This window comes from Aotus nancymaae, unplaced genomic scaffold (genome assembly GCF_030222135.1).
Source record: "Aotus nancymaae isolate 86718 unplaced genomic scaffold, 86718_ANA_hifiasm-v0.15.2.pri h1tg000058l, whole genome shotgun sequence".
Lineage (NCBI taxonomy): Eukaryota > Metazoa > Chordata > Mammalia > Primates > Aotidae > Aotus > Aotus nancymaae.
Genome location: NW_026988472.1, coordinates 49522876 through 49548145, shown reverse-complemented (window position 1 = coordinate 49548145; position 25270 = coordinate 49522876). Strand labels below are relative to the sequence as shown.

At 40.2% G+C, this 25270-nt stretch overlaps 1 long non-coding RNA gene across 1 annotated transcript in view; it reads right to left on the bottom strand.

Annotated features, from left to right (window-relative positions):
- The window catches only part of LOC105704639 (uncharacterized), a 28609-nt gene extending 22785 nt beyond the window's left edge, over positions 1-5824 (bottom strand). The window contains exon 1 of the long non-coding RNA XR_001104498.2: positions 5767-5824. This is a non-coding gene — a long non-coding RNA (uncharacterized LOC105704639). The remainder of the gene's footprint in view (positions 1-5766) is intronic.
- Positions 5825-25270: the final 19446 nt, after the last annotated feature.

The following is a 25270-nucleotide window of genomic DNA, read 5'->3' as shown; positions in this document are numbered from 1 at the left end:
CAAACTGCGGAGCGCACACCCTTCAATATTTATGCTCCTTCTATCGACACTGAGTAAATTAGAATGTGGAATACCTGCAACATCCAAACCATCTGCTTCACTGCATTTTAAAAAATGAGTAGGTGAAGAAAATTTATGAGCATTTTCTCTTATGTCTTGTTGCTAGGGAAACAACCTTTTTTTTTTTTTTAAGCACAGATGATCCCAGCATCTCAAAAGAACCAGGGTACAATCTTCTTTCCCCTCTTTCTTCAAATGAAATAAATATCTTCCCTGGGCAGTTTTCTCCTCTGTCACATTGGCCACCCATTTTCCAAGGATGTTATATGATTCCAAGCAAGTCAGAAATACTAATTGAATAGGGCTGAATTTTTGCTTTGTTTTCACAGTTGGCCTGTGCCAAACGGAGTAGTCCACAAAGTTTGCCTCACAAAACAAAATGCCCATTTTCACTAGGAGTGTTTTATAAGGTGTTATTTTGTCGTTCATGCACAGAAGACTCCGGAGAAACACAAAGATCCATCCTGCCCATCAAACTGGAAGTCGTTTTCCTGAAAGAACCCCTTGTGTGATGAAGACAAAATAAAAAATAATGATGTTCAGCTCCACAGAGCTTTCTGCCTGAAAACATAAAAGGGAGTCCACCAGCAGAGTGGGAAACTGCCCACAGTTTTCATATCCTCAGGGGCCTTGGAACACATCACTGCTCCATGTAGGCAGCCTGCATTTTACCAAAGGAGAGAACACCCTAAAAAGGCTTCTGAAATACGGCGTTTGTGTATGGTAGACTTGCTTGTTTCTCTGCAGCATCAATTGCCAGTAGCAGATTTTGTACTAGAAAGGCCATTTGTGCCCAGAACAGAAAATGACTGTGGACCACCCAATAATGTGCATTCTGCTTTTGGGGACAATGAGACTCCATCCCCCCAAAATCCACATTACATTTGCATAAATCACTTTTGAAATGCTGCTTTTCATTCTCTCTAGCCCACAGCTGCTGTACAGGGAATTGCTGTGGTTCACACCCGGCTTCAGATTTTCCCCTACATAATCCCCAAAGTAGAGAAGTTTTGCACACAGTAAAGCAAGGGGACATGATGTTAAACAGGGACAGACTTTCTGTCTTATGCTTAGTGTGACCTACCAGAAAGCAACCAGAGAAAGAAAGAGTCAATTATCCCAGCTGGGAATGGAAAAAAGAAGTAAGAATTGAATTTGGGTTACAAATGGTTGAGGAAAAAGACCTCTGCCTCTATTCATAGTGAAGCAGGAAATCAACATAAAGTAGACCTTAAAGTTACAATGTAATCTTTTTTTTCTTTTAGTTAGAGACAGGGTCTCACTCTGTGACAGAGGCTGGAGTGCAGTTGTGCAATGATAGCTGCAGCCTCCAACTTCTGGGCTCAAGCAATTCTCCCACCTTAGCCTCCCAAGTAGCTGAGACCACAGGTGTGTGCCACCATACCTGGCTAATTTTTTTTTTTTTTTTTTTTTTTTTTGCAAAGATGAGGTCTCACTATGTTGCCCAGGCTTGTCTTAAACTCCTGGCCTCAAGCAATCCTCCTGCCTTGGCTTCCCAAAACACTGGGGTTATAGGCAGGAGCCACCGTGCTTGGCCTCAGATGCAATTTTTACTGTTAGAAAAACTTCATACTAACATGATCCCTTTCACAACAGGTACCAACTATAATCAACACAGTCCAAGACCCATGCTTTAGGGTTACTGCCTTGTTTGCCTTTCTTTAGGTACCATCAGCAAATTAGATAAGTATGTAGAAATTATCATCATGAACCAGAAGACTCAATGATATGTGTCAGAACAATTAAATGTGTGGTCCTTGGGCCAGTAGCAGCGGCACAAACTGGGAGCTTGTTAAAAATGCATATTCTCAGGTCCCATCCTAGACCAAGAGGACCAGAATAATAAGGTGGGGTCCAGGTGTCAGCATTTAGCAAGTTCTCCAGGTGAGGCTGGCACACACTCAAGTCTAAGCACCACTGGCTTGAGTTGTTAGGGCCCTACACACTACAAATGTAGCACTAAATAACTATTTGTGAGTTATTGTATAGACAAATTAGTTATACACACATATATCTCTTTCTATTGCACTTCACAGATACTGCATTTTGTACAAATTGAAGGTTTCTGGCAACCCTGCATCAAGCAAGTCTATTAGCAACATTTTTCCAAGAGCATGTGCTCACTTTGTGTCTCTATGTCACATTTTGGAAATTCTCATAGCATTTCAATTCAAACTGTTTCATTACTATTATATCTGTAACAGTGATCTTTGATCAGTGATCTCTGATTTATTATTATAATTATGTTGCAGTACCACGAACTGCACCAATAGGAGATGGTAAACTTAATTCCTAATGTTGTGTGTGTGTGTGTTCTGATTGCTCCACAGATCAACCATTCCCCATCTCCCGCCTCTCTTCAGCCCTCCATATTTCCTGAGACACAACAATATGTTGAAATTAGGACAATTACTAATCCCACAATGGCGTCTAAGTGTTCACGTGAAGGGAAGAATCACATGCCTCTTACTTCAAATCAAAAGCTAGCAATGATTAAGCTCAAGTTTAGTGAGGAAGGCATGTTGAAAGCTGAGACAGAACAAAAGCTGGGCCTCCTGGACTAGTTCACCAAGTTGGGAATGCAAAGAAAAAGTTTTTGAAGAAACTTAAAACTGCTACTCCAGGGAATATAGGAATGATAAGAAAGTGAAACAGCCGTAGTACTGATATGGAGGAAGTCTGAGTGTTCTGGTTAGAAGGTCAAACCAGCCACAACATTCCCTTAAACCAAAGCTAATCCAGAGTGAGGGCCTAATTTTTCACTTCTATGGAGGCTGACAGGTGAGGAAGCTGCAGAAGAAAAGTTGGAAGCTAGCAGGAGTTGGTTCATGAGATTTAAGGAAAGAAGTCATCGTCCTAACATAAAAGTGCAACGTGCTGCAGCAAGTGCTGATGGAGAGGCTGCAGCAAGCTGTCCAGAAGACCTAGGGTAACATGACTAACGATGGTGGCTACACTAAACAACAGATTTTCAATGTAAATGAAACAGCCTTCTATTGGGAGGAGATGCCATCTAGACTTGCATAGCTACAGAAAAGTCAATGTCAGGCCTCAAAGCTTCAAAGAACAGATTGACTCTCCTGTTAGGGCCTAATGCAGCTGGTGACTTTAAATTGAAGCCAACACTCAGTTGCCATCCCTCAAATCCTAGGAATCTTAAGAATGGCGCTAAATGTACTGTCTGTGCTCTAGAAATCGCACAACAAAGGCTGGATGACAGCACATCTGTTTACAGCATGGTTTACTGAATATGTTAAACCCATTGTTGAAATCTGCTGCTTAAAAAAAAGATTCTTTTCAAAATATTATTGCTAATTGACAGTGCACCTGGTCATGAAAGAGTTCTGATGGAGATGTACAAGGAGATTAACATTGTTCTCATGCCTGCTACCACAGCATCCATTCTGCAGCCGATGGATCAAGGAGCCATTCTGACTTTCAAGTCTTATTATTTAAGAGATACATTTCATAAGGCTATAGCTGCCATAGATAGTGATTCCTCTGACGGATCTAGGTAAAGTAAATTGAAAACCTTCTGGAAAAGATTCGCCATTCTAAATATCATTAAGAACATTCGTGATTCATGGGAGGAAGTCAAAATACCAACATTAACAGGACTTTGGAAGATGTTGATTCCAAACTTCATGGATGAATTTGAGGGGTTCAAGACTTCAGTGAAGGAAGTAACTGTAGATGTGGTGGAAACAGCAAGAGAACTAGAATTAGAAGTGTGACCTAAAGGTGGGACTGAATTGCTGCAACCTCATCAGCAAACCTGAATGGATGAGAAGTTGCTTCTTATGGATGAGCAAAGAAAGTGGTTTCGTGAGATGTACTCTACTCCTGGTAAAGATGCTGTAAACACTGTAGAAATGACAACAAAGAATACAGACTATTACATTAACTTAGGTGACAAAGCAGTAGCAAGATTTGAGAGGATTGACTCCAGTTTTAAAAGAAGTTCTACTGGGGGTAAAACGCTGTCAAATAGCATCACGTGTTACAGAAAAATCTTCCATGAAAGAAGAGTCAACTGAAGCAGTGAGCTGCATTGCTGTCTTATTTTAAGAAATTGCCACAGCCACCCTAGCCTCCTGCAACCACCGCCTTGGTCAGTCAGCACCCAGCAACATGAAAGCAAGACCCCCCACCAGTAAAAAAAAGTAATGACTTGCTGAAGGCTCCGATGATCATGAGCATTTTTAGCAATAAATTATTTTTAATTAATTACATTGTATTTTTATACATAATGCAACTGCACACTTAATAGACTATAGTATAATGTAAACATAACTTTTATATGCAGTGGCAAACCAGAAACTTCGTATGACTCACTTTGTTGTGCTATTCACTTTACTGTGGTGGTCTGAAACTGAATCTGCAATATCTCCTAGGTACTGTATTTTATTTCCAGTACCATATATGATCCATCTAGATCACAAAAATACAGACCACATTAGCCAAAATCCTATTTAATATGCATTAACTTTATAAGTCATTATTTACTGAATCCTTGAGGCAGACACAGAACAGAGGAAGAAAGTATTTAGGAAATTATGCTGCCGTTAAATATATTGTTTGAAATGAATATGTAAAAACATAAAGAAAAACATTGTAATATTAAAATTCATAGTATAGAATTATATATTCAGTGTAATCACAACCTTAGAATGCAGATGTTAAAAAATTCAAAGATTGGAAAGAGATTCACTAAAATGTTGGCAGTCAATATCTTTAGGTGACAGAGATAATAAATGATTTTGTTCATCTAGGACTTGCTGATGCAAAGATAAAGGTCATCAGTGTTCATGGTCAAGTTTTTACTCCGGTTGACATACTCCAGAAGTAAAGCTGAGTCACTCCTGGATTTGCTATTAACAAATAGACACAGTGCTATCATTTTACTAGACTATCCTGTGAAGCATATTACATATATTAGGAAATGATCTTAACAGGTGAGAAATACTCCGAAAATATATACGTAGAGTGCAAGGAATCATATATGTGCCCAAACTAAAAGGGAAGACTCGTTCAGGATTGAGACACTCATACAATACATTCATCCCTTCCTGTTCTCTGTTCTAGGTGTCCTCCACCATCTAAGAGTGACAGACGGTTCAGGAGATCTTAGGGACCCAATTCTTAAACCAAATGATTTCCTGACCAGTTCTCTAGCTATAGATGTGCCTCTGCTTAAAACTGTCCCAGATGCTTCAAATTTTGAGATCCCAGAAAAGCAGATGTCAAACAGATATTCAGAGACAGAAAATGTTGTTCCCCCAAATGCTGACTCAACCTTGCAAATGTCCTTTGGCTGCCCTGAACAAGACCCATAAAGAATCCTGCATAAAAACAATGACACTGCTTTCACATGACAGTGGGGGCTTACGGCTGTAAATAACAGGAAGCACCAAGGGGTCACTAATGAGAAGAGCCTGTGCTCTACATTCAGGCAGGACGAGGCTGAGGTCCAGGTTCTGTTACTCTGGGTCCAGTCCTGACCATGTTTCATCCATCAGAGAGTAATTAAGGGAGAAAAAAAACAAACGGTAAAGAAATAACAAAAGTAAAATCAGCTACAGCAAAATGAAGAGTTGCGAAAATTTTCTGTCTTACTCCATTCAGGCTGCTCTAACAAAACACCATAGACTGGCAGCTTATGAACAACAGACATTTATCACTCACAGTTCTGGAGGCTGGAACCCTACGATCAAGGCACCAGCAGACACTGTGTCTGGTGAGGACTCACTTCCTGGTTCATAGATGCGTGGTGGGGCCATAGCGCATTCTCGCTGCGTCCTCACATGGTGGAAGGGCAAGGGAGCTCTCTGGGTACTTATCCCGTTCACAAAGCTCCACCCTCATGACCTCAGCAGCCCCCAAAGGCCCCACCTCTTGACACCATCACCTTGGGGGTTAGATTTAAACATGAATTTTGGAGAGACACACATTCAGTCTCTAGCAATATCCAGTCCATGGAGAAAGAGCAATGCAGAGAAAGAATGATCCATGGGGGTTTGAGAAGTAAAGAAATAACCAGCACCAAGTTCATGATGCGAGAAGCGCCAGGCGGAACACTCTGCTCCGGGCAGGCAGCAGAGCTCCCTGTGAAGTTACTCTGTTCTTTGAAGATTTCTCACTCAGGTTAACACCTAGACTTCACACTTAGGTGTGAATGTCACTTTTAAAGACATTCATCTCCACACTTTCACCTTCTTCCTTTGGAAGAGAAAGAAGAAAAAAGAAAAAGATGTTTGCATTCTAAAAGATACTTTATCACCGCCTTAAAAAATAAAGGGCTGCTCCAAAGTAGTAATATTTTTTCATTTACTGAGCAGATGCTATATGCCCCAAACCCTGTGGAGTGCTTTTGTTTATGAGCTCATTCAAGTCTTGCGGCAGGGGCTCTCTGTTTCTCTTTATGGATGAGATGGAGAAGCCAGCATATACACAGGTGAGGTCTTTTCTAAGATGTCAGTCTTATCTGGCTGAATTATCTGATGCCTGAGCCCATTTCTGTATCTGTCCCACACTATGGGTCCCCACTCTAGCCAACTTCATCAATATTTTGGACGATGCGAACAGCATCCCAGGACTACCCTTGCTGCGTGGCTTCTTCTCTCCTTTAATCAAAGGTGCTAGGGGCCCAAACCTGAAATTGCAAGGAAAGGAAACAGTAAAAGCAATAACTACCTCATATCTTAGCTCTGGTAAATCATCTATTTCTCTCATCCGTAGTCACAAATGCACACTCCATGGGTTTAGCAAATCTTGGCCTCTCAGTAAAATACAAATACCGAAACAATACATGTTAATTAACACAGGTGCTGATTGCTTTGTCATTCAAGAAAAGGGATTCGCTTCTTTTAATCAGTGTGATGAGAATCACGAAGACTAAATGCAGTTTGCTGAGGCTCTCAGCTGTCTTGAAGGATTACATAATTCCCCTACAAAGTGAGAATGCTAGAATGTCAGAATCATGCTGGGGGCTTTAAAACATCTTGGTGCCCAGGGCACACCCCAAACCATAAGATCACAAAGTCTAGTCAGGCAAGGAGGGGGAGCCAGGCTCCCCCCGATTTTTCTGGTCTGTCATCACCAAGAAACTGGGGGAATAATGAAATAACGTGAGGTAATAAGTGTAAAAGAGCTGATAAATTTTCAGGTGATTTTCATTTACACTGAGGAACTGTAGTAAAGTTAGGAGGAAAAAAAAACAACGATCTCTATGTCCTAATTATACTGAAAATTTTAAATTTTCAATATAATATTATACACACGTAGTACTCAGGGAAAAAAGAATCGGCTTCGTCCAATTATGATGCCTCTTCTCTTCCATTCTGTTTCGGTTCTGGCCCTAGAGCAAAAATGTCTGTGAGTGCGTTCTGCCCTTTGTGATTTGTAAAAGGCACCGAGGCGCAGCCCAGAGGAGACAGCACACTGGCCCTCCCCGCCGCCCCCGCCACCTCCCCAGGGATGTTGGTATCTTTGAAACTAGCTGATTTTGAACTTTATCTTCCCTTTGAATGACTGCGCGGCCTCTATTATTTTTCCAAAGAGAACAGAGCCCTTCCACAAATGGTTTAGGTTCCTAGAAAAGAAAAATAGCCATTTTCGCCAACATTTACATTACAAATTACATTTCAAACCTAATGGAAAGTCTGTTTATTTTTTATTCAAATTACATCAACTCCTTTCCAGAAACAAATTAAACTCCAGTTCCCTACTCAGCTTAAAAAAATAATTCCAAACAAACCAGGGAGACATTATGCATAAATATATAAATGTAGCCTCATTATATATCTGCTCCACCACACCTATATTTAATAAAGATATGGTTTGATACATACTTATACATTATATATAGTGATATACTAAAATGTGGATATTTATACATAATACTTATAAATATATAATATACCTATTTTATAGGTATAAAAGATATAAAAATATATTTCTATTTATATCTGTATGATGGTATATATAAATATACATACATGTAATATACAATTATAAATAATGTATGTTATAAGGTAAACAGATATATAGAAAATATGTTGTCTGGTTATCTGGATGTAACTGGATAATATGGACATGTAACTGTATGTTTATCATATATAAATATACATATAATACATTACATATATTTATAGTTTATGCATCTTTCATATATCATTTCATTTATATAGATATGTCAGCCTGGCCAACATGGTGAAACCCCATCTCTATGAAAAATACAAAAAATTAGCCAGACATGGTGGCATGTGCATCTAGTCCCAGCTACTCAGGAAGCTGAGGCATGAGAATCACTTGAACCTGGGAGACAGAGGTTGCAGTGAGCCTAAATCACGCCACTGCACTCCAGCCTGGGTGACAGAGCAAGACCCTGTTTCCAAAAAAAAGATATGTCAATGTGTGTGTATTGATACTAAACATATCACATATCCAAAATTATTCCAAACAATGAAATTTAGCATATAAACTCAGAAAATTACTTTCTGGGCAGAGACCAAGCTAATTCAATCTTAATTTGATCTATTACTTTAAGATGATGATTGAGCATACTAACCAATACAAAAGAAGTTAACAAGTACCTAAGAAAGATCAGTTTTGCTGGATTTCAGAGTGTTATTCACCATACCTGCTAAGGGTATGTTATTTAAATCCATCAAAATCCCATTTGTGGGGTTCTAGGTAAATGTAAGATGTGGCTCCAGCAAAGCTCCATCCGAGGCTAGGGTACTAAAAGCCCCCTAGGAAGACCCACCATCAAATAACAGTAGGGAATGCAGAAATACCTCCGACAGCCAGGCTGTGTCCATTCCATTGGTGTTTGACTGCTGTCTGGATTCATTCAATCATGTCAATTCACTTGACAAATTATGTTTCCAGTAGGCTTCAAGAATTATCTTGAATTTGAAATTAGTAGGTTAGAAATTTAAAAGCTTTCCCAGTGCTTTCTTGACGTTTCCGCCTGGTCGTATTTTCCCCTGTGGTTAGAGCTGATGCTGGCCTACCGGGGGACACCCAGGTACTCACCGATGTTTCCTGATGCCAATGTTGATCCTCCAGACCAGCCAATAAGACCTCTCTCAGGAGCTCATATCACCATCAGTCACTTTGTTTAAAAGTGAAACATCTCCCAGCCTGAACAATCTGGAGTTTTCCTCTTGCCTCTCTTTACTGTCTAACATGCTGTATCTTTCACATATTTATCTTGTGGATTTTTCGACACTCCTATTACACTATAACTTTGAGCTGGTTGTTCACTAGCAAATTGCAAATACTTATAACAGTGCCTAGAAAACACTGTATGATCAATAAATATTTGTCAATGACCTGAGTCAACCACAATGCAGGCAGATTGATCAAGATAAAAAGGCAGGAGAGTAAGAGGAAAAGGGGGAAAAATCGACCTTGACAATTGTCAAGTGGTTCAGCACCCAAGTCAGTTTGTTTTCAGGGTGAAACTGAATCTCAATGTTTCTTTCAAACATGTGAATTATTCCTTAGTCATCTCAATAAGAACTTTCCAGAAGACTTGGGCTTAGATGTAACTGGTTCAATGGACCCAACTGCCCTCAGCTCTTACCAGAATGAGAAACACTTTGGTTTTGTTCAATTCATTTATTTACTACACTTGAATTGCAATCAAGAGATGTAAATGTTGAAATTGATTTGATTTTAAATGTACCCATACTTCTCGGCCTCTTGCCACCCTTTTATGACCAGCTCCTAACCAGCCTTTGCAATCCACACTCACAATTGTGTATGTTTTTGTTCAACTTACTTTACAGATTGGCAGAATGTCGTGTTCTACTTATTTTCCAAGTTGTATATGGTTTTGTTCCACTTATTTCACCCCATTACCTAGGGCAGGTCCTTCCGTAAAGCCCAGACAGTAAATATTTTAGGTTGTACAGGCCACACAGTCTCTGTGGCAGCTGCCAACTCTGCTGCTGTAGCCCAAATACAAGCCATATGTAAACATGTGGCTATGGCTGGGTTCGAATAAATCTTCATTTTGGGACACTGAAATGTGACTTTTATATAATTTTCATATTTCAGGAAATATTAGCTTCTGATTTTTTCCAACCATTTTAAAATGTCAAAGCCATTCTTAGCCTGTGGGCCATACAGAAGCAGGCAGTAAGCAGGGCTGTCACTTGTGAACTGAAGTTTGCCTGAAGTATTAAAAAGATCACTTGAAGTGGTTCTTAACCTTCAGATCTGGTGCTTTTCGGATCCTTCTTTCAATCTCTTTCCCATAAATGCAAGTTGCCACAGGAAAGGTCTCTTCAAACCCAAAAACTAAAGCTGCAGAATGAGCCAGATTCTTACCAGGACTTAAGTTTCAGGTGTTCGTTGCTTTCAACTCTTTAGTGCTGTGAAGCCAACACCTATTTATAATCCCGACTTTAAAATATTAGCAGGTGACCAGAGAGATGTTAAAATCATTTCTCATCTGCCCTAGAAATGTTCAATGTTTCTTCCCCGGGCTCCCAGAGCTTTTGTTCATCTTTGTCCCAAGGGATCCTGATAGATGTGTAGACCCTTGAGGGTACAGTCGATCGAAGCCCTTAAGTGTAGCCCAACCCTTAAGTGTAGCATCCTGTTCAGTACCAAAAATGCTCAGTGCATGCTTGTTGAATGCTGTTTCCTCGCCTTAATCAGAACTGGAGAGTATCCCTGAATATGGAGCTGAATGAAGAGTGAAGGCAGCTTTCTGAGGCATATTTCATTGGGATCACATACAAAATGATTTGTCTATTTGGGAGGGTCTCTGAGATTTATGTCTATTGGATTGGAGAAAGAAAACCTTTTCTATATCCTCACCTACTTGGCAAACACATTCACTGATCTAAGAGGCTGGATGGAATGGGTAGCTCTTGGCAAAGGTAAAATGCACAGCCATCTTATGAAATAAATGGCTGGGCATGGTGGCTCATGCCTGTAATCCCAGCACTTTGGGAGGCCAATGCAGGCAGATCATTTGAGGTCAGTAGTTCAAGACCAGCCCAGCCAACATGGTGAAACCCAGTTTCTACTAAAAACACAAAAAATAGCTGGGCATGCTGGCACATGCCTGTAGTCCCAGCTATTTGGGGGCCTGAGGCAGTAGAATCACTTGAACCTGGGAGACAGAGGTTGCAGTGAGCCAAGATTGCACCACTGCACTCCAGCCTGGCCAGCAGAGCACGACTCCATCTTGCAAAAAAAAAAAAAAAGAAAGAAAGAACCATGGATTCACTTCCTCTCTCCTCTCCTCCCTATGGCCTGCCATTACCATTTTTTAAGGGCTCCAACCTTCAGCTGCTAGTGATGTATGGAAGTTTCAGATGTGTTTTAGCTGCTACTGTTCATACTATCATCTGCAGGTAGACCCTGAGATGATCTCAAGGGAAGTGAAACCCAATACTAGCCTCTTCAAAGCAGCATTTACCCCAACAGGAAGACTCTTTGGCCAATCAAATGCAGGTGTTGTTGGAATGGAACTGTTCCTACAATGCCCTCTCTTCACCTCTTCCTCCTACTAAAACTGTCCTTTCCTTCCTCTTTACTCAAGGTGGGTCACTGCATTGAGCATACACAGAAAAAGGGCTTGGGGTTTTTTCCAAACACATTTTGAACTGGAAAATTATGCTGTATTTATTTTGCCTTTTAAATGAGTTAGAAGAAAAATCACTGAATAGATCCCAGCATTGGTCAATTGCTAGTGCTGTGTGCAGATTGGTGGAGATATTGGTGGACTCTGTAGGCTGTGAACTCCGTAGGACTCCTTTGGTGGTCCATTGGTGGACTCCGTAGGACTCCTACCCCATAGGACTTCTCTTAGCTTATGAATTGCATATAGAATCAGAGCAGAACCCTCGGGGACTTCCAAATCAAGAAGTGCTGCCAAGGATGGGCTGTTCTGCTTCACAACCGTGATAAATAGTCTAAGATGGCCCCAAATTCCAACCAGCTATCCTGCAATTATACATGATCCCCTCCCCTTAACATACCCAAGATGGGATGCACCCCATGAATGCATACAAACATTATGTATCAATTTTTAAATGCTGACCTGGGTCAAAAGAAAGAAAAACTGCAATTGCAAAGTTTCTAGGAGTTGTTTTTGGTGCTAAAAATGGACACAGCATGATTTTTTTTTAATGAGGGTGCCAATCCATGGGTGTTTTGGTTATTCAAGTGTGGGCCCACCCCTAGCTTGAGGAGGTGATGAGGGTTCCTATGCTGTGCATGATGAAGCACATGTATTTGTGGTGTGGGGTTGCAAAGTAAGAGTGCTCCATATTCTGCTAGTTTTCTATTGCTGTGTAACGAATCACCACCTAGTGACTGAGTCCTCTGCTAAGGGTCTCACCGGGCCACGAGCAAGGCGTCAGCTGGGCTATGGTCTCATCTAAGGTTCACAGTCCTCTTCCAAGCTTACATGGCTGTTAGTAGAATTCAGATCCTTATGGTTGCAGTACTTAGGCCCCATCTCTTGCTGGCTGTCAGCTGGGAGCTGCTCACAGTTCCTAGAAGCTGTCCATAGTCCCTTGCCATGTGGCCCCCTCCCCAGGCCTCCTCATCGTTTCTACCACTCTGACCTCAGAGAGGAATCAGTTCCTTTTAAGCCATGACCTGATTAGGTCAGATCCACCTAGCTCATTGCCCTTTTGATTGACTCAATGTGAACTGAATTAGTCACCTAATCACAGGAGTGACATCAATCCCAGATTCTGTTCATACTCAGGGGGAGGGGATTATATGAAGTGTGCACAGCACGAGGCACAATATTGAGGACTGTCTTAGAATTCTGCCATACATACAGAGCGTGGGGAAGAGGGAACACAAGGGAAAGATACAGTTTCATGCATGGGTCCATTTCTGTTCAGAAGACAGCAAAATGCCTGGCCTGAGTTAATGAGAAACTTTTTTTAAGTAATGAGGATGGAGGCTGTGTGAAAGAGGTGGGATCAACTTTTCCATATACTCAAAGCCAGACAGAATATTGGAGCTAATACAGTAAGCCTTGGGAAACTGACCACTTGCCTGGTGCTGTTCGAAGTATGGCCCATAAACTGGTCCATCAGCAGCACCCAGGAGCATGCAAGAGACATACATCTTCAGGACCCCCACCTCAGACTGGCCCAACCAGAATCTCTGGGGTGGTGCTTCAGTGACCTCTTTTTAACAAGTTTTCTGGGTGATTCAAGTGCACCCAGTTTGAAAAGCATGGCGTTAGCCAACCCTGTAAGTTTGGGTTTTTTTCCAACAAATATTAAGCATCTACAAACTACTCACAAGTATCTTAACCATGAGACAATAATTCAGTTGCACTTAAAAGAGATAAATACTTGCCAAACACACAAGTCTGAAAATCAAGCTTATAGATGAATGGACCCTTAAGAAGCATAGTCTGATCCCAGGGCAGGCTATCATTTAGCCTTCTGAGCAGCTGAATGTTCTGACACATCAACTCTCAAAGAAGCCATATACAAACTCTGCTTTGATACTAGCACATTTAATGGGGAATGGAAACTTTTGATCAATCTGATGATTTGGGTATTTTAAGAACAGAAGTTTAGCTATTCAGCCCATCCAATGAATCTGGTAAAAGTAGATCCTGAAGATAATCCCTAACTACTATTCAATGCAAAAAAATTGTGCTACTGGGACTGCATTGGCACACAACAGTCCTGTGAATATCTCACAACAGCAGAAGCCATGTAGCCTGGTGGTTAGGAGTTCAGGTGCTGGCATGTTGCAAACCTGGGATGGAATTTCAGCTCTCCTACCTGTCAGCTCTTCTCATCTACACAAATGGAACAATACCACTGCCATCCTCATTTAGTGAGAATCCAATAATTCAGGCACCATTCAACAATTAAAAGGCAAATAGTCCAATTAAAAGTGAGCAAGGGACTTAAAAAGACATTTTTTACAAATTGCCATTGATGTACAAATTGCCATTAAGTGCATGAGAAGATGCTCATCATCATTAGTAATCAGGGAAAGACAAATAAAAACCACAATGAGACAGCATTTCATACCCACTAAGATGGCTACAATGAGACAACAGACAATAGCAAGTCGTGGTGAGGATGTGGAGAAACCAGGACCATCATATACTACTGATAGAAATGTAAAATGATGCAGCCACTTGGGAAAACGGTTTGGTGGTTCCCCAAAATGTTAAACATAGTGGTTGAGTCAGCTCAGGCTGCTCTAACACAATACCACAGACTAGGTGATTTAAACATACATTTATTTCCCACACTTCTGGAGGTTGAGAAGTACAAGATCAAGGTGCCACCATGCTCAAGTTCTAGTGAGGCCTCTCTTCCTGGTTTGCAGACAGCCACCTTCTTGCTGTATCTTCACGTGGCAGAGAGAGAGTATCTTTCTAGTGTCTTTTCAAGGGCATTAATGCCACTTATGAGGGCTTCATCCTCATGGCCTAACTACCTCCCAAAGTCCCTACCTCCAATTACCATCACATTGGGGGTTAGAACTTCAGAATATTAATTTTAGCAGAACACAAACATTCAGTCGATAGCAACACAGAATTACTATATGGCTCATATATACCCAAGAGAATTGGAAACACATGTGTATATAAAACCCATATATGGATATTCACAGAAGCATTATTTATCATAGCCAAAACATGAAACAACCCAAATATCCATCAGCTGATGAATGGATAGACAAAATGACTTCTACTCATACAGTGGAATATAATTCACCCACAAAAAGTAATAAACTACTGATACTTGCTACAACATAAATGAACCTCATGAACATTTCTGTACATGAAGAAAGTCAATCACAAGAAAAACATATATTGTATGAACCCATTTGTATGAAATGTCTAGAATAGACAAATCTATAGAGACAAAAATTAGGGTTGCCAGGGGCTGGGAGAAGAGGGGAATGTAAGTCACTGCTAAGGGAAATATTCTGGAATTAGATTGATTATAGCAAGATTTTATAAATATACCAAAAACCATTGAATCTATGGTGTGTAACTTTTATGTCAATTTTTTAAAGTAGAAAAATCCACATAGATTGACCTCATCAGTGTCCCTGACACATAGAAAATGCATACAAGCTATCATAAGAAAATAATGAGATGTGGAGAAATGTAAAATGGTGCAGCCACTGTGAAAAACGATATGGTGATTCTTCAAAAAATTAAACATTGAATTACTATATGATCCAGAAATTCTACTTCTCTATGTGATCAAGAAATTCTACTTCTGGGTACATACCCCAAAGGATAGAAAGCAGGAACTTGAACAGATATTTGTATTCTCATGTTGATAACAGCTTTATTCGCAAAACACCTAAAAAATGGAAGCAACTCAAGTGTGCATCAAGGGATGAAATGTTTAAACAAAATGTGATATAGACGTACAATGGACTATTACTCAGCTTTTCAAATGAAGGAAATGCTGGCACATGCTACAACATAGGTGCAACTTAATGACATTATACTAAGTGAAATAAACCAGACACAAAATGACACATATTGTATGATTCTACTCATGTGAAGCACTTAAGGTAGACACATTCATAGAGGTAAAAAGTAGAATGGTGGCTGTCAGGGGCTCGGGGGGAAGAGGAATGGGAATTTATTGTTTAATGGGACAGAGTTTCAGTTTGGAGGCTGGAAAAACTCTGGGATGGATAGTGATGATGGCTGCGCAACAATGTGAATGTAATTCATGCCGTAGAACTGCACACTTAAAAACGGTTAATATGGTAAATTTTATATTATAAGTAACCACAATTAAAATGTTTTTAAATAAAGCATTGTAGATAGAGGGTATAAAACAATGCCTTTTTAAAGATAATAGTCAAGTAATAATAAAATGATTATTATATGTTTCTGTGTTTTAAAAAAAAGAAATGGGAATTATGTATTTCTTCATTGCAGTGGACTGAGGTCAGCAATGTATTCACATGAACCTCCAGGCTCAGAGGGAGGAAAATGACCAAGGAAGCCTTTTTAGGACTCACTGATGGTGTCTACTTTCTGGGGAACAATTCACATGCCATCTTAACTCTGAAATACTTGCACACCAGCTCTTCAGAGGAAGCATCTGAGCTGCGTTCCCTGAAGAGATACCTTGTGTAACTCTGGAGCTAAATCAGGCTAAACCCAGAAGCAATCATCACTGAGGTGTTGCTTTTCAGAGAACAAATGGCCACCTGTATACTAGAGACATTTTGAAAGGCTAGGGAGAGCTGTCCAATTTGAGGTTAATGAAGTCTTTGAAAAGATAACCATACCTTGTCAAGAAGATGCTAAATCTTTGCATAATAATTACTTTCCTGACATATCCAACTTTAGTCTCATTCCTACTTTTATTTTTTCATCCTAATGGTGCTTTTCCTAGTGGAATTTGTCTTAGTTTTTCTTCATAGATTTTTTTTATGTGGCCAGCCTGGTAATCAGTTTTATTCCTCATCAATAATTTCAGAAAAAAAAACACTATGTATGCAGAACAATATAACGATAATGATCATTTAAAGCATTCAGGGAAATCCTGAAATCCCCAAGAGGAAAATATAATTATATAAGAGTTCTGCTCTAGTGTTGTTAGTTTTATTTCACCAGACGCATAACACCTCCTTGGTTTGATTTCATACCTCATCTCATACCTCTAGAGAAATTTGTGTGTGGAGTGGGGGAATGTCTTATGATGCACACCTGCTGCCTATTATTTCAATTTCTCATAAAAGTTGTAGTGTTTACTCTATTAGCATCACAAAAGCAGTGTAAAGACCAGTAAATATTGTATATCTCTAGCAGATAATACATGTGCAATGAAAAACCACATCTTAAATTGTTTTCTCTACTTCACACCAAGAATATAATGTGTTTCAACAAATTTCTTCACTGATTAAATAAAGTATCTGCACTGTATGGATGTGATATGAGGAGAGTTTTTAAATAGGATTTAACTTCTAGTTAAAAACATGGCCAATTTAACCTATGGATTTCTCTATAAGGGGTTATATAAATCCTTTACAGGGATTCCAAAGCTTGCTCTGAAGGTAGCCAGGCACCATGTTATGAGGACACCCAGGCATCCATGTGGAGAACCCACATAAAAATGAACCAAGTTGCCAACACCAAGTTGTGAGGATGCCATCTTGGAAATGGATTCCTGAGCCCCAGTCAAGCCTTTACATGATTGCAGCCCCAGATGACACCTGACTGACAACTTAGGAGCAATCACAAGCCAGAACGGTCACAGTGAGCTACTACTGAATTCCTGACCAATAGAAACTTTGAAAGATGATAATAGATCATTGTAGCTTTAAGCCACTAGGTTTGGGGTGATTTGTTCCACAGTAGTAGATAACTAATAGAAGTGTTTTCTTCATTTTCATTAGGATCTTCCTAAAATGTGTCTCTCATCTGCTGCATTAAAACTCATCAACAATTTTTTATTTTCAACATATTGAGTGCAAACTCTTCTTTATTTTCTGTAATTTGCAGCCTACTTTAATTCTCACCACTCCACCCATGCTGTAACGTAGCATAGATATACTTTCAGGAATTAGTCATTATTCCTCAACTAGCCTCTATGAAACTAGCGTGGACTTGGGAGTCAGAGAGTCCTGAGTCCTAAATCAAAATCCACTTCTTTTTTGCCTATTTATACTGACTACACTCTCAGAAGAGGTCACTGCATGAAGAGTGGAACACAACCCATGACAAGAAGGAAGAGATCGAGACCATCCTGGTCAACATGGTGAAACCTCGTCTCTACTAAAAATACAAAAAATTAGCTGGGCATGGTGGCGTGTGCCTGTAATCCCAGCTACCCAGGAGGCTGAGGCAGGAGAATTGCCTGAACCCAGGAGGCGGAGGTTGCGGTGAGCCGAGATCGTGCCATTGCACTCCAGCCTGGGTAACAAGAGCGAAACTCTGTCTCAAAAAAAAAAAGAAGGAAGAAAAGCACCATTAGGATCAAAAAGTAAAAGTAGGAATGAGACTAAAGTTGGATATATCAGTTAGCTATTGTTATGTAACAAATTATCCCAAAAGTTAGCAACTTAAAACAACACACACGTATTCTCTCACTAAGCGTCAGCCCAGGATCTGTGATCCCTTATGAAGACTTGACTGAGGAATGACCTGCTTCTGAGTTTGTGTGATCATTAGCAGGACTCAGTTTCTTGCAGACAGTAAGACTGAGTTTCAAAGTCATCAATAGTGACAAAGTCTGCTAATAAGATAAACATTACAATCTTTTGCATCCTAATCACCAAGGTAACATCTCATCACTTTTATCATATTCTATTGGTAAAAAGCAAGTAACTAAGTTAATCCATACTCAAGGTTTGGTGGGGTAGGGGGGCAGGTTACACAGGGGCATGAATGTCAGGAGGTGGGAATCACCGAGGGCCATCTTAGAAGTCTGCCCACCATGCTTTGGGTACATAAAATAATCTAGATATTCACTTTCATGGCCTGGTGTTTAAGAATATAGACTCTGTCACTGGGCATGGTGGTGGGCACCTGTAATCCCAGCTCCTCAGGAGGCTGAGGCAGGAGAATCACTTGAACCAGAGAAGCAGAGGTTGCAGTGAGCTGAGATGCCACCACTACACTCCAGCCTGGGCAACAAGAGCCAAACTCCATCTCAAAAAAAAAAATATATATATATATGTATATATATATATGTGTGTGTGTGTGTGTGTGTATATATATAGACTCTAGAGCTAGACTGCCTGAGTTCAAATCCCAGCTCTGCCACTTTTAAGCCTATATAACCTTACAGAAGTTACTCAACAGTACGTACCTCACAACAAAGTTCACAACGTCCATAGGCTAAAAATAAAACTAATTCATTTGTACTTTTAGTGCAATGGTAGGAAACAGTAGGAAAAGTACTATTCATAGTACTAAAATCTTACAGGATGTTCTTCCGAGCACCCCATGGGTAATGGAAGCAACAGCATTTTCCAGAACAGCTTCACAGTAAACACTACAGTGAGTTTCTGTAGACCACTTGCTAGAACTAACCTTAATCTAAACCAATGGCACTCACCAAAGTTCAACATGACATGAGCAATTCTTGGAAGAGCCAGAAAAATCAGATCTACAGCCTAGCTCGCCCCGATCTGATTTGACCTCACTGATTTCAGGATATTTGAAAGAACAGAGAGATGGCATGTCCTTTATGTAATTCTCCCTAAAAATAATTTCTTTCAACAGATACTTTGATGAAGACTAAGTAGCCACAAGTTAGAAACTGTATTTCCTGGTATAAGGATTCAGATCATTTACATACATAAGTTTTTTTATTATTTTCTGGTACAAAGTAATCTAATAAGATATTTTGATGAAGACTAAGCAGTCATAAGTTCAAAATTGTATTCTCTGGTATACGGATTTAGGCACAAAGTAATCTAATAAATATTAAAGGTTTTGTAGTTTTCTGTTGCTGGTTGAAAACAAGCCCCAGTCTTGATCTGAATTAGGGCCCCACCACTTACTGGCTTACTCTATGTCCACGGTCAAGACTTGTCTGAGCTTCAGGGTTTTCAACTTGGAAAAGGAAATAATAATAATGTCATCATATTGGGTGGCTAGGAGAATTAAATGAGATTGTGTTTGCAAATTGCCTAACATGATACTTGGCTCAAAACAAGTTTTCAAAAAATTGTAACAATCCTTAAATATTATTTTTGACTGAAAAGTCTCCTTATACCACAAGTTTATGAATCCTAGGGCTGGTTGATTTGATCACTGTTCAGCAAATATTCATTCTTTTCCCTGCCTCACCACAGCCTACCACCCAAACCTCCATGGCAGAGTGTACTTCCCCAGATCATGGCTATGTGACTTTCTTTGAACCATGCAAGTTGACAGAGGTGACAGTGTACAAATTATTCTGAACCTTGAACTTAAGGTTTATCATGCATTCCCTTTGGAAGCTATGAACTTCTGCCAGAAGAAACATACCCCTCTAGCCTGGGCCCCAAATAAGACACATGCATTACAGCTTCATCCAATTTGTAGCCTGGAAGCTGGAACCCAGAGCATAGAGTCCAATTTAGTCCAGTAGAACTGTAGCTGGTCTTGAAACTCATAAATGTTAGAATAATTTTATCTTAAGCCCCTTAGTTTCAGGGAAATTTGTTACATAGTATTACTGTGGCACTAACTGACTGATATACTGGATAAAGTCACTTTAACAACTACTCTCTGAGACATTGGGCCTCTACCTGCCAAAGGATAAAACCTTTGCTCTTCCCTATGTTGTATCTCTCTATTGGTCCCTAATGCAAGGGGTTGTCATTATGTATAATTTGTGTCTCATTTTACCTCTGTGCTTTCCCTCTGTTTCCACCATGGCTCTCAATATCATTCTAAATCAGTCTCAGGTATTAGTTGGTGAAGACTTTGTTTTGTTTTTTTCTTTTAACTTTTTATTTTGACGTAATCATATAATCACAGGTAGTTGTGTCAGCTACCTGTTGCTAATGATGACATTTTATATAACTAGGGTACGATATCAAAACCAGGACATGAATAAAGCAAGTGAAATATATCTCTTTTTATCTCAGCTTTACTTAGTAGCTATGTAATCCTTGGTGAGTTATCTATTATTACTGAAGCTCAGTTTTCTCATTTATAAAATGGGGATAATGACTCCTACTCCAAAGGTTTGTGGGAGAATTGAGATAATATTCCTAGAACACCTAGAATGGTACTGAGTTTGGCACAGAAGAGGCAATAAATGGCAGCTCTTGTGATTTTTCTGTAGGTTTCACAGTGAAAAGCAAATAGTAGGTTCCCAAGTCATATATACTGATGAACACCTTCTCTATGGGATCAATAGAGTAACACTGGATTTTTCTTTAAGAGTTGCACAAGACTTGTCCTCAAGACTTCAAGGATAAAGAAAATGTAATTCAGACACTCAAGAAGAAAAGACAAGTAACCTACAAAATAGGGTTACACATCTCTGCAGCGACACTGAAAGCCAGACAGTAATGGAGCAATGAGTACAATATTCCAATGGAAAGAATGTGAGACTCACACGAAATCCGGTCAAGATGTCACAACAACAAAGAGGTAGCAGAGAAAGCATGAAATGGTTCAGAAAAACCAGCACCCATGACCCCTCTTGATAAAACCAGTTGAAATGAAATCCAGATGGATAGGACCCTACAGAACTAAAACCTCAAGAATGGAGAATCTTCGGTCAAACAATGGAGAAGGAGCAGAGAATCCTTTTACATAGAACTGATATTAAACAATTGTCAGAATTATGGTTGCCAAGCATAATGTAACCATTATGTAAACTATCACAGCATGAAAATAATATAGGAATCAGAAAAATCGCAAGGGAAAATTTAGCAAAGTGTGAAATTACTAACATCCTCAAATTTCATAGCAGGGAGTCAATCAATATTATCTAAAATTGAAACTGTAATTCAAAGATATGTAATGTCTCCAGCCTCTTAATGTTACTAATCATTTTTTCTTTTAACCTTAGAGCAATCTTTTAGGAGCTAATGTCTCTTGGAGAAAAAAAAAATCTATATGAAGTTTAGTGATTCTCTCAGTTCCATATCAGTTTGATTTCTTTCTGAAGTGAAGTAAAATTAATGAAGTAAAGTTAATAATACTTTCATAAAACTGGATGAGTAACAAACTACTAAAATAAAAACATAGTTTTGTAGAACTATCTGTTCATCTTTATTTCCATCCTTCATCCTGTACACATACTTTGGAAGGTGCTCAGGACAAGGGTCGCCCAGCACTGATGATGTTTACTCCTCGTGGGTGGGAATTCCAGCTGGTTTTTATTTTATTTTATTATTTGTATGTCTCTGTATTGCTTGATCTTTATCACATGGATGAATTGTTTTATAACAAGGAATAAAGTCGTTGTGACTTGGCCTCTCATGGGCTGCTCTTGCAGCCATTTCCCTTTTTGTTCCAAGTACTGCTTAAATAATGTAAACTGGAAAGAGAAGCCGGCTTTGATCTGATTTATTCATGCTGTCCATTATATAAAAACCAAAGGCAGTGGGTAAAGTCCCAGCCAACCTGCTTCTTGTTGCATATAAACATGGCCATAGAGAGCCACAGAAAGGACGGAGGGGAAGGTGCTCAGCCATCAGCGTGGGTGTGGGTCTCATCTGTGAGTCATCCTCTCCCTTCCACTCCTACACATTCTTGAAAGCCCATCTCAGGGTCTTCATCAGGACACTCACTCAGAGTGACACTTGAATCATATCCCAGAAAAGGTCAATTCTGAGAGCCTGCCTCAATCTATTTTTCTGCCTCTTTGGCTTCTCTTCCCTCTGAAACTTGGAGCAAGTAAGTATTTCTTTCTGATAAGTTTTTCGTTAATTTTCACATAAACAATAACAAAAAATCTGTACATTCAGGAACTTTTGCAATGTACCTGGTGCTTAGATCAATAAAATTCATTTCCATTTTGTAGCCATTTGTAACAAAACTTGAACTTCCTTGGCTGTGACAAGAAGGGACCGTTTCCTACCAGCTGCTGAGTCACTGGCTATAGTTCTGTCGGGTAAGCTCTCCTGGAGCAAGCTGCAAATGCTGACTGCCACAGAAACCAGAAGCCTCACTCCATGATGCTGACAGATTCAAACAAACACTTGGGTGATTAGCCAGCGGGTCTGAAAGGACACTGCCCTGCATAAAACCTAAAACCGGAGTTGGTTGTGGAAGGCTATGGGCTTCAGGCGGTTCTGAATCTCGTCGCCAGCGAAAACCCTCGGGAACCTACTGAGAAAAAAGATCCACTTGAGGACATGGGCCCTCCGCACTTTCAGAGGGTGAGCAGAAAAAGTGGGTCCCTCTCCACTTTTAGTGGCCAAGCAGGAACCTGCACAGAAGGGGAGCTGAGAATGGATGCTTGTGCTTCCGAATGCCACTGCCTCAGCCAGAGGGCTCCCATCATCAGTCACCCTCTCCCATCACCCTCAAAATGTGCAGGGTGACCGTGCTGCGCATCCCTGCCCAAAGTGCATGCTGGTCAGCCTTGCCCAGCTAAGCACCTCTCTTTACAGTAGCGAGAGCTGCTCTTGGCCCATCTCAGCCCATAGTTCTCTAGTACAGCTTGATAAGTGTTCACGGCACCACACGATGCTGTGTGTGTGTGTGTGTGTGTGTGTGTGTGTTCGTGTGTCCGTCTGTCCTGACATCCCTCAAACACCTCTAATGTTGCTAACAGAGTGTGTGTTTGTGCGTGATGTACCTAGGTCCCCTTTTCTATTAACACTTGTTAAAATACTGTTAAGTTCAAAGCAGAGGAAGCATTTCTGAATTCAGGTTATTTGTGAATGCTCCATGCACTCCATAAGACTTCAATTACACGAATTAAAAAAGATTTTTTAAAGGACTTCATTATAAGCAATTCATGCCCTGCCCCACTCCACCCTCTGCATGAATCCACAATGACCCTATGAAGTCACAATTTACTGTATATAATAGAGGAAGAAAAAAAGGGGATTTTGTTTAATGTAGACTCAAAACACCATCCCTCACATTCAACAGGTGAATAATTAGTTCTACATATAAATGTGTGCACATCTGAGAGGTAAGAAGAATATCTCTTTCTCCTTCTTTTTCATTACCTTTCACTCTTTCCTGGGACCTGCCTCTCAATTGTCCTCCAGATTCCAAGCCTTCAGGCTTTTCTCTTTCCCAGATGGCAATCTCATCCCAGAGAAGAATTTGAAAAATCTATTCACAGGAAGCTCTAAATGTCCATTAATGTAAATATTTATAGGAGCTTGTTGCATATGCATCTATCTTCTATATTAAAGCAATGAGGTTTTTCAGTGCCCAATCAATTTTTGTGCACTGAGAAAACTGCTCAGAAAACATTCCTGAAATTAGGGCAAAATTCGCTCTCCCAGAAGTATTCATATTTTAGCAGAGCCTCAAAGCCAGGACAATTAAACCCTAATGGAGAGACATTGACCAGTAGGCAGAGGAAGCATTTCTGAATCAGTGAGGCCTTTTGTAGTCCTCCAAAAGATGCTACCCAGTTGGCCACCTTAGTTAGTAGTTCATTAGCCCAAGTTTCAAGCAATCTGGTTTATTCTTTGATCTGCAGCAGTAATTCTGAGGATCCATGTGTTTGGTAGGATGAAAATAGGTGTCGCACAGAATAAAGGAAACTGTGGTCACATAATTTTGGCACAAACAAAATTAAGCAGGTGTTTCTACTGAAGACTTTCTCGAGTATTAAATACACTGAAGTGCACTTAGGATCTTCAAGAGTAAAATGCATTCCTTGATGCTTCTCCAAGTTGATCTCTTTTGACTCCAAGCTCTGAGACACAAATCTTCAGCAGCGGTTCTAGCATTTAGATTCCTGGTGGACATAATAATTGTCTTGAGGGCTGTGGCCCACAGAGTTGCATGGCTCAGGTCTTTCCCACCTGCTGTGGGGTGTGCGGTCGGATGGCATCTTTCAGAAACTGCACCTTGATTTCACAACAATGTTCTTGCCAAGCCAAAGCTTCCCCTTGGCTGCTCCAGCCAATGACAGACTTCAGCAGCAGCACTAGAACTGGCCATTCCTGTAATGCAGGGTTTATCAGCCTCAGTTCTACTGACATTGGGAGCTAGATAACTCTTTGTTTTGGGGGCTGTCCTGCCCATTACAGGATGTCTAGCAGCATCCCTGGGTTCTACCCACTCGATGCCGGGAGTCTCTTTCCCTCTAAGATATCACAACCAAAAGTATATCCAGACTGCAAAGTGTCCCTGGGAGCAGAATTACCGTCAGTTGAGACCATGTATTCTAATTGGCCATCTCAACTTGAGGACTCCCCAGCAGCCTAGCTAAAATGTTCTCCAATCTACACTGTAGCCTGAAGTTCTTCCTACAAAATCTTCCTTACTTTCTGCTTTCTTTTGACATGTGCTGAACCTGCATCACTGCCAGCTCTCCCACCTTCTGCTGCCCCTCCATGCCTTTCTCCTTCACAAACACCGTATCCTCTAAAAGATATGTGTACCCAGATTCTGGAAAAGGGAACTTATTTGGGAAAACATCTTTGCAGATGTCATTAACGATCTTGAGATGAGAGGGGTCATCTTGGATTTAGGGTGAGCACTAAATGCAATGACTGTTGTCCATGTAAGAAGAGAGGAGGACACAGAGATAAGGAGGAGATG